The following is a 16,887-nucleotide window of genomic DNA, read 5'->3' as shown; positions in this document are numbered from 1 at the left end:
ACCTCTAAGATGCTTCTTCAAGGGAAGAGATAATTTGGATTTCTTGTATTTTTGTTGTAAGAATTTTCTAAAGAAGCAAATAAAATCCTCGTTGAAGACTGGTTTTCCCCTTCTGGGTTTTTCCAGGGTCATTAGACCAAAAATAAGTGTGTAAAATTTACGTGTGTGCTTACATTTCTTCGTTATATCAGCTGTGAAAGAAAAAGAAGTAGAGTAGTCTTTGTTTCAAGTTAAATGCAATTTTAATATGCATATTAGTCACATGTTTATGATGGGTCATGGGCATTAAACCATGCAAAACTTGAAACTGGGTTGGGTTACAGCATAAACATAATTTTCTACAAACTAAAAATGTATGGTCACACCCACGATCACTAATCTGAAGAAGGTGATAACTTTAAATTCAAAGTTGATGGATCCCACATTGTACAGGCAACTAATAGGTTCCTTGGTGCATTTGCTCAACACTAAGCCAAATATGTATCTTGCAGTGAACACCTTGAGGCAGTTAATGGTTTAGTCGAGGCAAGAACACAGGGTAGCAGCAATGCATGTGCTCAGATACTCAAGGTCACAGTGAAGTATGCACTAAGATATATTGGAGATAAAAGTAAAGTACAGTTGAAGTAGTATTCAGCCTCAAGTTTGACATGAGTTGCAAAAGACAGGAAGAGAACCTCAAGGTGTTGCTTTAGCTTGGGTTCAACAATGGTATCTTGGTTCAATAGGAAGCAGACATTCAAGGAGCTTACCTCAGTACAGGCAGAATACATGGCTACCAATACTGTTAGTTGTGACACTATCGAGTTTTGATTGTTTAATCAGGAGTTGAACCCACAGTCATTTACTATAATAATCAAAGTTGTATCAATCTCTTTGAGAATTCAGTCTTTCATTATAGGTCCAAGCACACAAAGATCAAATATCACATCATAAGAGATGAGAGTCGGAAGGGAGAGATGAATCTCTAATTACTAGTATATCCCCAGAGAGCAATACGTAGATGATATTCTGACCAAGCCCTTGTTGATGATTGTAGCTCTAACAAATATTTCCGCAAAAGCAAAGTGTCCAAGTTGCGGCAATCATCATTAAATGACTCTTAGACTTAAGAGTTCACTTTATTAATTATTATTAAAGTGAATGTCTTTTTATAAAGTGAGTTTAATTTAATAAAATGCCTAAGTTTGGGTAAGAGTGATTTAAGTTAAATTTTGGACCATTTATCTCAACTCAAGATTAGATTTAATCTTGACCGTTGAAATTGGGGATATAACCCAACTAAAAATTATAAAAGAAAGCCAAGTGAAAGAGAGGACATTAATTACTTTGTTGAGAAGGATTTTGAGAAAGACAAAATCTGAATGGACCTTTTGATTTTCCAGACAAGGGCACAAATTGCAGCAGCAGTGAAGAAGAGGTCAGCCATTAATTTGCAGGTCATCCAAACCACACAGTCCAACATAGAAGTGATCCGGGGCAAAATTTCAAGAGTTAGAAATTCAGGCTTGTTGGGTTTCGTTTGTATTTTTTTTCTCAGAGCCATTTTCCCAATATAGGAGCTCTTGTAAGTTCGAAGGTTATTTGAATGATGAACTAATATTGACAAGAAAAAAATTGTGCATGCACAAGATTTGCTTTTTTTTTTGCATTTCTTGCTTTTCTTGTTTTTCTAAGCTTTTCCGATGCTTTATTTGGTTAAAGAATTTCAGTAGTGTAAATCTAGATCTGATCTATTTGCCTAGGCACTGGTTTTCAAAAATCAACATGGCAACAGAGCTCTTGCAAACTGTTGAGTGCAGATCTATCAGATCCAAAGATCTCAACATCAAATCTATAGAGCGCTTGAAGGATTAAGCACAAGGAAACCATGGCAGGAAGCAGTCTCAAATTCAAGGAGAGACTAGATGGAGCTGCAAATTTCTTGTCATGGAAAGCAAGAGTCACACTGCTCTTGAAAGAGCAAGACTTTTGGGCAAATGTGGAGAAGGTCCTTCCAGTCCAAGCGGATCCTGCAAATCATGCAGCACAGGACAGGAACGATGTCAAAATACAGAGTGTGATATTAGATGCTATGAAAGATCACTTGATCATGCATGTGGCAGAGAAGACCACAACCAAGGACATGTTTGATGCCCTTGTTGGTCTCTTCTAGAGTGACAATCTAAACAGGAAGCTGGTTCTGAAGAACAAGCTTCGAGAGTGTTCGATGACCAAATCTGACAACAATTTGAGTTACATTGTGAGGATCACAAAGATCCATGATAAGCTTGTAGCAATTAGAGAAAATATTGTGGATGTTGAGCTAGTGAATGTAGCTCTAAATGGTGTTGATGAGGTTGTAAGGTGTAAGTACTCGGTCTTCATAATGTAAATTTATCATTGTTACATTTATTATATTTATTATAGCATGTTCTTCATTTTTAGAGAGTCAAAAAGAGTCAAAAGAAAATTATTTGAGTCATGTCCCATTTGGACGTTTGTAAGAAAAATAAATTTGATTTTTTATTGAGTCATAAGTCCACGAGTTACCAAGTTAGTCCTTGGAAAAGTCAGCTTGGCCCTCCAGAGTGACACCCATTCGACCCTCCTGGACAGCTATATATAAGAGATGAGTTCGACCATTTTGGAGAACATTCATTTTTTTCATTCATCATATCTTCTGCACCTAACAAAGGAGTAATAGACCAAAAAGGAGAGAGAAGAGCTAGCACATGTGGAGGAATTTCAGTGAGGAAGGCTGAAATTTTTGTAGTTGCAGACCTATTTTCGGCCCCTCTTGTTGCAGGTCCGAATTTGAGAGCTTTGACCAGAATTGGAGCAGTCAGACCAGCGTTTACTTTGACTCTTGGAGGTGACTTGGAAAAGGGTTTGGACTTGGTCTTTTGGTGGCAATTTTGTCTTGGTCATGGTCTTTGATATCTCATTTTGATCTAATTCTATAAGAGAAGGATTGTTGGGTTTTCCCCTTGTGGGCTTTTGCCCTGGCTTGCAGCCTAATTTTGGTGTCGCTTGTCTCTTCGCTTTTCCTTGAAAGATTGAACCATTGTATAATTGCTTGATGAAGAACACATAAAAAGTAATAAGAAGTTATTTAACATTCACAAGTAATTAACAAGAAGGGGAATCAAGTATTAAACAACTATGCACTTGGTTTCTCATCATGGTATCAAAGCTAAGGTCTAGGAACAGACTTAAAGAAGTTTATGAGAGATCGAAGGTTAGAAGCAGATCAAAGGTCTGAATTTTGTAACACATTATCTGTGCAAGAGATTCGAACCTGTGGATGAATGTAACAGTGGTCTAAATTATCCCTTAGACAGAAACAAGAGAGCTCACATACCATCACTAAGGCAGATTAACAAACATTGCTGAGGCAATTTGTATGATATCAATCCTGAATCATTTCATATACTAAAGACATATTACAACGAAAGGCAAAGTTTCTGAAATAGTATGAAATCCTCTCCATGATCTGAGATCATCTCTAAGGTAATCTGAGCCTTTATAAAACCATGACAAGATCAGATTTTTATGGATTCGAGTTCCTTTGGACAGTGGCATGACACTCCTATGAGCTACCTGTGGAATCTATCTTCTATGAAAATTTTGCGGACCTGTAATGAGGATATGAAACACTTTATCTATGGATTGAAAAAGTCTTGTGTGGAAGAAGAAGGATAAGATCAAAGAAAACTCTTGAAAAGTATCAATATCCCTATGGAAGAATGAAATACTAAGCCTCCTCATCTCTGAGGACAGAACTAATTCAAGCAGCTTAAAGAAGTTATAATTTGACATCAAGTTATCCATCTCTGCAAAATACAAAAAGAATGAAGGCAGAAGTGAAGAGAGATAAGAAGAGATTCGTGTACCCTTGCTCAAGCAAGAAAAGAAGACTAAAAGAACAGTCCGAGGTTACTTTGGTAACATCTTCCTATGACATCCGAGCTTACTGTGGCAACATAATTATGAGGTATCTGAGTTTACTATGGTACTATTACTACTATGGATTGTGAGCTATATAAGGCATTCTATTTCAGTGGACGTGACATCTAAGTACAAAAACAAGGCATCCATATAATACAGAGTCCAAACTATACAAAGCATCCAAAATTTTGAGTAGAGAAGTCTAGGAGTACAGATGATGAATTTGAGGCATACAAAGCTAGTCAAAGAACAGATCAAGGCAAATAAAAGGGCTCATTTGAAACATATCTCTTGAAAAGACCGAAATCCTAAATATCTCTATGCAAAAAGAACCGAATCTCTATGAACCCAGGAAGCCAAATATCTGCAATAAATAATCTATGGAAAAGAACAAGACTTTGTAGGAAAGCGAATTACCTGCACTTCATAATTGGAGCCCATCACCTAAATTGTGTATTTCCTCTTAGAAGCCTTCAAGTCATCTCATACCTTTAAAACCTTGAATACCTATTAGGTGACCTTTATACCAAGACTCCTCCCATTGGTGAAATTCCATAAAGAGCAGGGGGTAGTCATTGTGGTGACAATGGGTTACTAACTTATTGTTGTCACTTGGTCTAGTGATAGCCTTGGTACCCCTTACAAAGGCTTGCTAGATTTTTGTGGCAACACATCTATTGTGTGGTTGATGCAAAATTTAATCTATTAAATAGATTATAATACTTAGTGTGAGAATTGTTGGAAACATAATCCTTCGGGGTTATGTGAATTTGGCCTCTTCACTTAGAGGAAGATCAAAAGCCTCAAGTGAACACCAATATTCATGAGAAGTCAAAGAGACCTCTTGGAAGATGAAAACCAAAGGTGACACAAAATGTAATTATAAGTATATTCTGTGAATAATGGAATCTCACATTCATTTAATTTCTATCTATTTCTTAATTGTTTCCAATAGTGGTATTAGAGCAAGCATATACCTAACCTACCGAATTGCTTGAGCCACTAGTTTTGTGGCCTCTACCTAGATGTCCTCACCAATATTGTGCCATTTTCTTTGCATTTCTGTTTTGCACGTTAGATCTGCCAGTTTGGCCTTGGTTCTCTACCATCTCTGCCAATTCTCCACGCATCTCAGTGCCTCTGCTACTCGAACGATTGTTTCCTCTACTCCACTTTGTCTTAGATGTGTTTCCTCTGCCCCAACAGACGCACTCTCCTCCTCGACTCATATCTCGGTGCACCCTTTGCAATCTCCATTGGCATTCAACTTGTCTATCACATTTAGTGTTGATTCCTCTTGTTCAAATTAAACAAAAAAATATCCTTTGGATTGCCCTTGTGAATCAGTTGTAACCTTATTGGATGAAATAGGTCCAAAAGTTGAAAATGTATCATGCATAGTATTCAAAACCGATTGATTCAAACTGGTTGATTTATTGCCTGGAGGAACCAAACCAATAGAAAAATCAATTTTTTGATCTGCACAGGCTAGGGTTTCCATTAACCAGCCATAAAGTAGTCGGTTTATGACAGAACTGGCCGATTTCGTCCTAAACAGACCGGTTTATTGCCAGGTCAGCCACGAACCCTACACAAGTGGTTTTTTGGTGTTTTGGAGAGGTTTTGAGGAAAACTAGGGGTTGTTTCTCTCCAAAAACAACCCCTCAAAGCCTTTAAAAGGTTGCCTCCCCTCTCATTTTCCTCACACATCTCATTTGGAGTTTTTGCGAGCTTCATTGTGAGCTTGGAGAGTGATGAGTTTTTGCTGGAGTACTGGAAGTTGGAACAGTAAATAGTTTGGGTTTTGTTTGTCATCTTGGAGCTACTTTGGAACTGTTAGTGGAGTTGGTGTCTTCAACAAGAGGCTAAGGGCATTAGGTCTAGTTTTATTGCTACTAGTGCTAATATTGAGGTTGTAGATGAGGTTGAGGTGTTCTTTGGCTCTAAGCCATATGTTGTTTATGTAGCTCTTGTTGATGATCCCATGTCTAGTACTAGTGTTGAGTTTGATCATGATGAGGAGTGATCATGTTGATCACTAATATATAGACTTGTAGTCATGTAGTAGGCCAATGGCCCTATACCTTGTAGCATCATTTTTGGACTTTAGAGGCCATTTAGAACCTCATTGATTATGTACTTTGTCGCCGATATGTATTGCACTCGTTGCCATTTTGATATATTCAAATTTACATGGTATATAGATGAGAAAACTTTGCATATTTTATCTCTATTGATTTGGAATCATGGTTTGAAATCTTAAAAATAGTTTTTTTTCATTTAAAATTAATTATTTCATGTATTTTTTAAAGACCAATTTATTGAGATCTAACTAATCTAGCTTTTCTGATTCTGGTTTGAAAACCGGTTTGGTCACTGGTTCCAGTTTTGAATACTTTGATGTCATGAAGGGCTTTATGATCTATCATTTTATCTAAATTCTTGATAAATACATTTGTTGTTCTACTATTGTGGATACTTGGATCTTGATGGGAATACATTATTCAGATAGGCTTTACATTGATAGTGGTAAAATTTAGCACCTCTCTAGCCCTAGACGCTTCTCGAGTAGTCATGCAATTGACATAACCATACCCCAGGGAGGGTCGCATGATCATGTCCCTACAAAGCCAAATGGAATGTACGTTGCCCACCTACTTGAAAACATCATAGAACTTTGCTTCAAAAACATTAACTTCAAGGCGCCCCACGTACAGTAGAGCCAACAACTGAAACTAAGTTCCTTGAACGATGATGTTGTTGGTAATGGCGTTAAAGAGAGTGCAACGAATCTAAATGCAACTTCATAGCAAAGGCAGCTTTTGAAGCAACTATAATGACCCCGAGTTCGCATGATTTACAATTTTATGGAGTAGTTGTAACCATTATTTTATGTTTTGTTCTATTTGGTAGGGTGAAACTCATCAACAAGGTTGCACCAGCTTTCCTTCTTAATGTTTTGTTGCCACTAATCTACATTTTATTGGCATGTTTGCCTCCCCAAGTCATCATGATAAATAAAAAATTATAGGATTAAGATGGTATACATTCAAGGATAACTGGAATTTAGAGTAACAGCGCACCAACCAAGCTAATATTCCTGCTCCAAATGGATTATTGGAATTTTGAAAGAAGGACGTTAAATTAGGGACACTTTTGGATTTTTTGCAACATCCCTGCAAAATATCTTGGGAATTTGTCTATATTTAGTTTTCATGGATTGTCAGCATTGCAGGCATTGGGCAAAGTCTTATACTTGTATCTATGTGTTGCCTCTGCACCTTTTTAATTGGGATATCACTGTGTTATTGCTCGTATTGTTATCAATTTGTGATTTCCCATAGCATATCTACTTCATTTCAGAGAATTGTTTTGTTGTACCTATTGCATTGATTATTGCCTGCAGGGCATCATTCCATTATGCATATGGATTTAAGAAGGTCTATGAAATTATTGGAGTTGAAGCATTTGCATTACCCAGAAGAAATAACATAATTAGATAGAGAGCAATTCTTTTCTCACTAGAACATACAAGGGAAGGTTGGGTAACAAGACAATACTAATAATTTTTTAATGAACTTTTGTGGAGTTCTATCATCAAATAAGTTACCTCTTCAATCTCTCGTACCTTCTATCTCTCATGCAGGTGGACCTTGATTAAGGTTTGTGCATTACAATGATGTCATGAACATAAATACCTATAAATAATAATAATAATAATAATTAATAACAGTAGTTAGTATGAAAGGGCGTGTCTTAAAGGACATGATTGTTCATGAAGTGATGCCTACCGAGGTATATAAACGAGGCTCTCATTTGTAACACATCATATCAACTTATATATTCAACATTCTTATATATAAATATTACTTGTCCTGTTATGGATATTACCAGATTCCAGATATTCTAAAAATTCCACTGAGTATGAACTTTGTCTGTTACATTGGTATCAAAGCCTTGTTCTCTGATCACAACCATTCGCCGGGCTAATCCATCCTTTGGCCATCAACCTTTCATCAAATTTGTTGTCGTTGTGATTGAGGCTTTTAGCCCCACACCGTTTTTAGAGGCTTTCCATTCTGTTGTTGGGCCTTTAACCATTAGAAGAAACATAAAAAAATGAAAAAAATAAAATAATAATAGTAATATTATATATATATATATATATATATATATATATATATATAGAGAGAGAGAGAGAGAGAGAGAGATAAAATAAATAAAGGAAATTATAGGGAAAAAAAAGGAAGTTAAAAAAATAAATTGAAAGAGAGATTATTAAAAAAAATTGAAAAAAAAGACAAAAAAAACAAAAGCTTGCAGCCATAGTCGTTGTTTCATCCACGCTCGTCACATGCAGCCACAATGGACACTATCATTCGGCCTTCCATTGCACACTGCAACAAGTCGTCGTTGCCTCAACCTTTGTCGTTGTTTGCAAGGTTGTCTGCACATCTTCCATTACAATTCGAGGTGGCCACAAAGAAGCATCAAATATCATTGGTCAACAAGAAACTCCAGCGGCCACCATTTACTAGTGCAATTGCCATAACATTTCCCTGGGAGAAAAAAAATTGCCATAACATTTCAAAAATTACAGAGTTTCTCTGATTTCAATGGACGAGCCTCTAGCAAATCGACATAACCTTGTTGTAACCATCTTTTGGACTATGAAATTAATGCACTTGTTTTAATACAAGGTTTTAAATACAACATAAACCTTAAATCATCAACTAGAGATTTTAATTGATATTGGATGGGCCATCGAGGCTAGCCGAATACTCCTCAATTAATCTCTTATTGTACATTTGCTCTTGAAGTTACCACTATAGAAAATATAATCGTTGTACAAGGAGAATTCCAAGTTCTAGCCATTGTTGAAGATTCAAACCCAATTCAAACACCCATAGCATTCAAGGTCAGCAAGCCGCCATCCATACTACATATCCATATGAATTTTAGCATCATCTGCGAACTAGCATCCACCACCAATGGCCAATTTGTATCAATCAGCAGCAACCACTGCATTATCGTACAAGTCTATCGTCGTCGTCTTCATAAGTCTTCCCTTCTAATTACAATTATGTTGTCGTCCATAATAGCAATCGATTCATGGTCATCAGTCAAGTGCATTTAGGTATCAAGAAGGGTTGCGACCATATCTAAGCACACTTTAAAATTAACCCACCTAAAAAATCACTTATAATTAACATAATGTTTGGTGGGCCAATAATTACATAAACTTCAACCTAAAAATGGCCTCCTAAGGAAAAATAATAAAATAAGTGTTATGAATTTTGGAGGCAAAAGAAGAAAACTATTTTTTAATTGTATTTTTGGCTTATTTCCTTATAAGTTTACTCAAATTTCAAGTGTAGACACTCGTTGGATGCGAAATTGAATTCCAAATCCAACGAGTACACATTATACAAACTTTTGAGAAGACCCCCATTGATAAAAATTGAAGATACATTAAAAAAGTGTGTTCACACAAGCAAAACACTTCAGAATACGCAGAAAACACAAGAAAAACCCAAACAAGTCTAAAATTACTTAAAAATTTAGGCTCTTCTCAGCTCTACCCCTTTCTTTACTTCATGATCAATATATATACAAGTTTTTCGCATCGAGAAGACTCCCTTCATGGATAAGCTATTCTCGAGCATATCTTTGAGAATCTGTAACTAAAGATTTACATAGTGGAGATTCTTGTTCGGAGAACCCACTAAAGTCGAATAATTGTACTTTAATTCTATTACACATATCTTTGAGAATCTGTACCTAATGATTTACACAGCGGAGATTCTTGTTCGGAGAACCCACTAAAGCTGAATAAGTGTACTTAAAGTTTATTACACGGAGGAGATTGTCTATGGGGAACCCTCGAAACCCAATTATTGTACTTACAAAAGGTAGTATTCACATGTGGAATCTTAAAAGGAAGATATTACAAGATTACATTATATACTGCAGTCGAAATCATAATCTGAGTCATGAAGCATTGTCAAGACTGTAAGTAGCTCTCAAAATTACGCAGAACACATAAGCAAAACACTTCAAAATACGCAGAAAACACAAGCAAAACATAAACAAGTCTCGAATTACTCAAAAATTTAGGCTCTTCTCAACTCTGCCCCTTCCTTTACTTCATGATCAATATATATACAAGTTTTTCGCATCGAGAAGCCTCCCTTCATGGATAAACTATTCTTGAGCATATCTTTGAGAATTTGTACCTAAAGATTTACACAGTGGAGATTCTTGTTCGGAGAACCCACTAAAGCCGAATAATTGTACTTAAAGTTTATTACACATATCTTTGAGAATTTGTACATAAAGATTTACACAGCAGAGATTCTTGTTTGGAGAACCCACTAAAGCCGAATAATTGTACTTAAAGTTTATTACACGGAGGAGAATATCTATGGGGAACCCTCGAAACCCAATTATTGTACTTACAAAAGGTAGTATTCACATGTGGAATCTTAAAAGGAAGATATTACAAGATTACATTATGTATTGCGATCAAAATCATAATCTAAGTCACTGAAAGTATTGTCGGGACTTTAAGTAGCTTGTCCAAAGTTGGGTACAATGCCTGGAACAATTTGATCCAGACATAGTGGAGTGCGTTGGACAAAGCACGCAGAAAAAGGTGAGAAAGCCATGTGTAGTTCTAATTGATCTGGGGGGATACCAACTTCACTAAAGAAATTGGCAGTTGTATAAAAGCTATGACAAGATTGATCTAGACTGTCTTTTTCAATTAAAATTGTGGTGCCTTGGAAGACGAGATCAAATTCGAAGACATTGTATGATAATGCAACTTCTTCCATTTCTTTCTAGAGAACAGAAAGAGTCCATTGGGGACTGGCATTGTTAAGGGAAGTTGTTCTGGAAACATACTGTGTCATGAGAAGATTCATCCATGAGCTCCACCGTCTGAATGTTGAAGCAACATCTGCACAATACATAATAATGGAGACTCTCTCAAAAGCACAAGCAAACTGATGTATCCCATAGTATTCGGTCCAATTTAACCATGGGTCAAGAATATATACTAACCTCTGATATGGGGCTCTCATCTGACCAAAGTAAACATGAAAATTATTAATATTGTTCCAGTTGATATTATAATCGTGGCATCCTGCTAATGGATTAAACCATCTTTCTAAAATCGTCCCTTTAATTTAAACTGGTAAGGCCTTTATCCTTGAGGTAAAACAATTCCAACAAAAGGTGTATGTACAGCAAGGACATAAGGCAATAGAAGCTTTTTGCATGGAGGAAGAACTTTCACCAATCTCAAATTTATTCAACTCAAAATACTTGTTGGAGGTTGCTCCTTCCTTGGTGAGGAAGTCTGTTAAGTAATTTTATTTTCCGGCCTTGTAGACAATATCAAAATCAAATCCTTCCAACCACAATGCCTATCTGAGAATTCTGGAGTTGCCTTGTTCAAGTAATCTTTTATTACTCAATATCCCTTTCATGTGTTTTAGGTCAATCTTAACAGTGAAATGGACACTCTTAAGGAAGAGTCTAAAACGTTTAATGCCCTTTTTGACTGCGAGAATTTCCTTATGTGAGGAAGGGTATTTAAGCTAAGGATCTGAAAATGTACCTGATGCATATGCACAAACTTCCTCTCTTTTAGGATGCTTTTGCAGAAGTATGTCGGCCTAACATGTGTCAGAGGCATCAGTCTCGAGGATAAATGGAAGATCTGGTTGAGGTAGAGACAATGGCAGCAACTGCTATATTTTATGCTTGATTACTTGGACAGTTAAAGTCATTGCAAACGTCCATGAAGCTCCTGGTTTTAGACATTGTTGTAGAATTCAGGTGTCGCGAGCTTGCTCAGCGTAAAACTGTCTAATATAATTTAGTGCACCTAAGAATATTTGCATTATCCGAACATCTGGTAGCTGGTCAGGAAATTTCAAAAGAGCAAGCAATACATGACGTTGAAGTTCAATCTTACCTTGTGATATTGTTAGACCAAGATAATCAATCTTTGTTTGCCCAATAATAAACTTATCAAAAGAGTGAGATAAAACTAAACCATGCTTATATACAAACTGGTAAAAGATTTCTAGATGTTGTCTGTGTTGTTGAATATCTTTGCTAAAGATCAACAAATCATCTATGTACACAATCACAAATGGTAAATCCCGAAAAATATCTTCCATCCGGTTTTGGAATTCGTATGGGGCATTCTTCAACCCAAAAGGCATCACAGTCTACTGATATTGCCCTCCCGGTACCACAAAGGTTGTTTTAAACTGTGTTCTGGAGCAATGTTGATCTGCCAAAATCCACGCTTCAGATCAAACTTGCTGAAGATATTGGCTTTAGCAATCTTAGAGAGAAGGATCTCCTTGTTTGGCAAGGGGTATCTAATTGGGATAATGCATCATTCAAAACTTTATAGTTAATAACCAACCTTTTCTTACCCCTTTTTACTCTGAATAATTATTCACGTAGAACCTAGGATAGACCCATGGGCTATTGCAGGGCTCAATGAGCTTTCTCTCAAGCAACTATTTTTATTTCAAGTTTGCAAAGCTCCTATTCAGAGGGACTCGTGTGATTGGCAGATGCTTTCTGTGCTCGATGGGCCTAATCATCTTTAAAAGGAAAATTTACAAAATATTTTTCCCTAAACAAAAAAGCGTCAGGATGTTAAGAAGTGCAATCCTTTTGGAGTTTTGAGACAATATCTTTTAACAGTTATTGTCCATGTAGGTTAGCATGTTTGATTATCTTTTGAATTTTTGCCAAGTCCTGAACAGATTCTTCAATAGTTTCTAGAACAGTGTATATAATATCGCCGAAATATCGGCGATTTTCGTACTCGCCGAAATATCGGCGATATATCGGCAAAATATCACGCGACGATGCAAAAAATCGCCTAGCGACAGTCAAAAAATTCCGCGCGGCTATAAAAGTCCGATTTTGTTTTTTTCAATCATTTTCATTTCTGATTGCTGGAGAAGGAAAGGGAGAGCTATGTGCTCGCTGCCAAGGAGGGTTTGAGTGTTGAACAGCTATTATCGCCACCAACAACGAAGATTTTGTTGATCTAAGCTTGAAGAACAGTGAGACAATTTCATTTCTTCCATTAACAGGTATGTTCAAATAAACCCCTATGTTAATGAATTTTTTGTTAGGTTTAGGATTGTTCTTGCTTGCCTATTTGCCTACAATCATTTTGCTTGTTTTTTTTCCATTTGAAAAGATTTTCATGCCCATGAGCAAATGCAAGTGTTTTAACTTTTCTCCATATTTGGAGAGAAAACTCCATTTTTTTTTTAACTTTCAAATACACCCTCTTATTGTCATTTATGGTTTTTCATTGAATTCACATTGCAAAATTGCAAATAATGTAGCAAAAAAATTGTTTTGTAAAATGATGTAGTTATTACTCAATAAGTTATTAATTCCAAAAAAAATTTGGTGCCTTAGGTTTGAGTTAGCCCACTAAAAAATTCAAATATGCCAAAAGCCTTGGACCCATTTTAGGAGTAAGGGAACCCTAATGGTGGGACAAATCAGGCATATCTAACATGCAAATTGTGTGGGATCAGGATGACAGGAGGGGTTACAACACTGAAATACCATCTCGCTAGACTCAGTGGACATGATGTTGGGATTTGTACAGTTTCTAGTCCGGAGCTTATACAAAAAGCTCTTGAGGCAATTGATGAAAAAGACAGAAAGAAGGAAGAGACAAAAAGAAACAAGGTTGAACGTGCAGGTAGATCTTTCGGGATATCTTCTCCTGATTTTGATGTTGAGGGTAGTGGGAGGGGCTCCACAGCTGGCACATCATCACCTGCTACTGCTAGTGCAAGGTCATCATTTTTTGTTCCACGAACAGGACATGGATCACAACCTGGCATAAAATCGCTTGTTAAAAAAAAGGAGAAGCAAGAAGTAGATAGAGTCATGGGGAGGTGTATTTTCTGGAGCAACTTACCTCTCAGCATCACCAAAACCAATCCATTTTGGCAACCAATGTGTGATGCTATTGTTGTTGTGGGCCTAGGGTACAAAAGTGCTACATATGAGGAGTTGCGGGGGCCAATTCTTCAAGCAGAAAAGCAGGACATCAACTCTAGATTGGCAGAGTTGAAAAAGACATGGGAAGTTACTAGATGCACAATGATGTCTGATGGTTGGACAGATAGGAAGGGTAGAACCCTTCTAAATTTCTTGGTACATTGTCCTAAAGGTACCATGTTTATTAAATTGTTGAATGCATCAGAACATATCAAATATGCAGCAACGATATGTGAGTTGTTAGATGGGTTCATTCGAGAGATTGGTGTGCAGAATGTGGTGCAAGTCATAACAGACAATGCAGCTAATTGTGTGTCTGCCGGCAAGATGCTTATGGAGAGGCATTGCACATTGTTCTAGACTCAGTGTGCAGCACATTGTCTCAATTTGTTGCTTGAGGATATGGGGAAACTCTCATTCATCAAGGAGGCGGTTGATATGGCTAGGAGCGTCCCCAAGTTTATTTATAACCATGCTTTTGTTCTTAGCCTCATGAGGAGGTTCACTAGAAACAAGGAGTTGCGGCGTCCTGCGATCACATGTTTTGCCACAAACTTTATTACTCTTCAGTCTTTGCTTCGATGTCAGTTCGAGTTGAAGCAAATGTTTGTGTCTAATGACTGGCGTAATTATAGATACAGCAGGAGAAAGGACAGGAAAGCCATTGCAAAAATGGTGTACTCTGAGACGTTTTGGCGTGGAGTAGAAGAAGCATGCTCAGTTAGTGAACCTATAGTAAAGGTTCTCAGATTGGTAGATGGGGAGAAGCCTGCAATGGCTTATTTGTATGAGGCCATGGATAGGGCCAAGGAGGCCATCCGTTCTTATTATGCGGACAAGGGTTCTGTTGGCCTTGATAGGCAGATGATGTTATGGGATGTGATTGATAGTCGGTGGATAGGGATGCTTCATCGACCCATTCATGCAGCAACACTCTTCCTCAACCCCACATTTTCATACAAATGCGGCTTTGATTTTGATGGCGAAGTGATGGAAGGGCTCCATGCCTGTATTCATAGGATGGTACATGATCCTGAGCTTCATAGCAAAATCAATCGCGAGATACAGTATTATCGGGATTGTGTTGGCCTATTTGGCTTTGATGATGCTATTAGGGAAAGGACCCTCTTCATGCCATGTAAGTGACAAGTGATCACTCATTAGAAATTAGAATTTTCAATTTAGAATTTCCTTACTTATAATTCTATTTTTTTTAAATTCAATTATCTAACTTTTATTTGAAAGTTTACTTATGTTTTAAGTTTTTGAATTTTTTATTTCATTATTTTGTTGTAGATATTTGGTGGCGAAGCTATGGTGCAAGGGCACCAAATTTGCAGAAATTGGCCATACGAATCTTGAGTCAAACATGTAGCTCTTCAGGGTGTGAGCGCAATTGGAGTGTATTTGAGAAAATACAAGCAAAAAAGCGTAACAGGTATAACTTTGAGCTCCAGCCTTCATTTGAGCAATTACACTTATTGCAATTTTTAATTTTTAATTTATGACCTTCAAGTGTCAAGAGTCAAGAGTCAAAACTCATTAGTTTTTTTGACACTCTTACAGGTTGGAGTTCGCACGCCTCAATGATTTAGTGTATATGCATTACAACATCCGACTTCGAGTGAGGCAAATAGAATCACCAATGGATCCAGATGCCATTTCCTTAGACAATATTGATGTATTGTCTCAGTGGAGGGTGGAGTCTGAGGAGCCCATCTTGGAGGAATCACCTTCATGGTTAGAGTCAGATGATCCATTAGAACAGCCGCAGCAAGAGGAGGAGAACTCGGAGGAGCAGCAGCACTCGAAGGAGGAGCAGGAGGAGGAGGAGGAGGACATTGTGGGAGCATCAGCATCAACACCATCTGCTATAGTTATAGCAGAGCACAGCCCCATACCTAGCACTCATTATTTGACATTAGGTGCAGAGGCAGGGTCACGGCCTTCTATTACTAGGGGCAGGCCTGGCAAATAGCCCATCATGTTTTCCCGTAAAAGGGGGAAAGGGTAGTGATTTCAGATAGATAGCTGCTAGTTTTATTTGTTATGCTACATATAACTCATGATGATGAGATACTTTTATATATGTGTTGTTATTTTGTATTGGTTCTCCACATTTGAGTCCTTGAATGGACAATTATCAGGGATTAGCAGGATTTGGTATCGCCTTTGATGTATCATTTCTATTTGACATCATATATATCAGTGTTTTTTTCATATTTATGTGCCAATGTGTTTATTTCATGTTGTTATTGCTTTATATGTTTAAAAATCTAAAAAAAAAAATGAATATATTATGCATTTTTTATGCTTGCCGATATTTTCACCGATATTGCCAATAAGATATTTTCTGGACCCTCACCGATATTTTGCCGATACCGATATTTTGAACACTGCTCTAGAGTATCTGGCTTAATTCGGATTGCATATTTACTTTTAACTGGAACTGCTATCTTGCCTTGCTGCACAGTGAATGTAATAGCATCTTTGTCAACTATGATAGGCATATATTTTTTCACAAAATCCTGTCCCAATAACATATCACAACCAGTATCATAGTTACACAGGGTGACATATACAATAGTAGATGCAAGCAATATAGGAAAATCAGGGGCAAAATAAGAAATCTTCATGAGTTGTTTGTTAACAGCTTTGAAATGCAACTGGGTAGGCTGCCAAAAGTAGGATGGAATGGCTTTATACTTGCAACATCTGCACATAGCTCTTGTATCTATATGTGCATCCAATTCATACTGTTTATAACTATCAGTTTTGATCCCAATGGGAATGACCATCTGATCTCCTATAGAACTAATATCAAAAGCAGGTTTAGGAGATGTTTCCTCTACTTTAACTATTGGTATATCTGCACAAGCTAAGACCAAAGCT

General features: G+C 37.1%; 1 protein-coding gene across 1 annotated transcript in view; it reads right to left on the bottom strand.

Moving 5' to 3' along the window:
* Positions 1–16,887, bottom strand: part of LOC149180042 (protein TIC110, chloroplastic-like) — a 123,188-nt gene that overhangs the window by 32,867 nt on the left and 73,434 nt on the right. The gene's annotated exons all lie outside the window — the stretch shown is intronic.

Source organism: Pinus tabuliformis, chromosome 3_2, assembly GCF_031772625.1.
Source record: "Pinus tabuliformis cultivar Carrire ecotype Pingquan chromosome 3_2, CPIR1, whole genome shotgun sequence".
Classification (NCBI taxonomy): Eukaryota; Viridiplantae; Streptophyta; class Pinopsida; order Pinales; family Pinaceae; genus Pinus; species Pinus tabuliformis.
The sequence above is the reverse complement of the archived record's forward strand: the minus strand, read 5'-3'. Positions and strand labels throughout refer to the sequence as shown.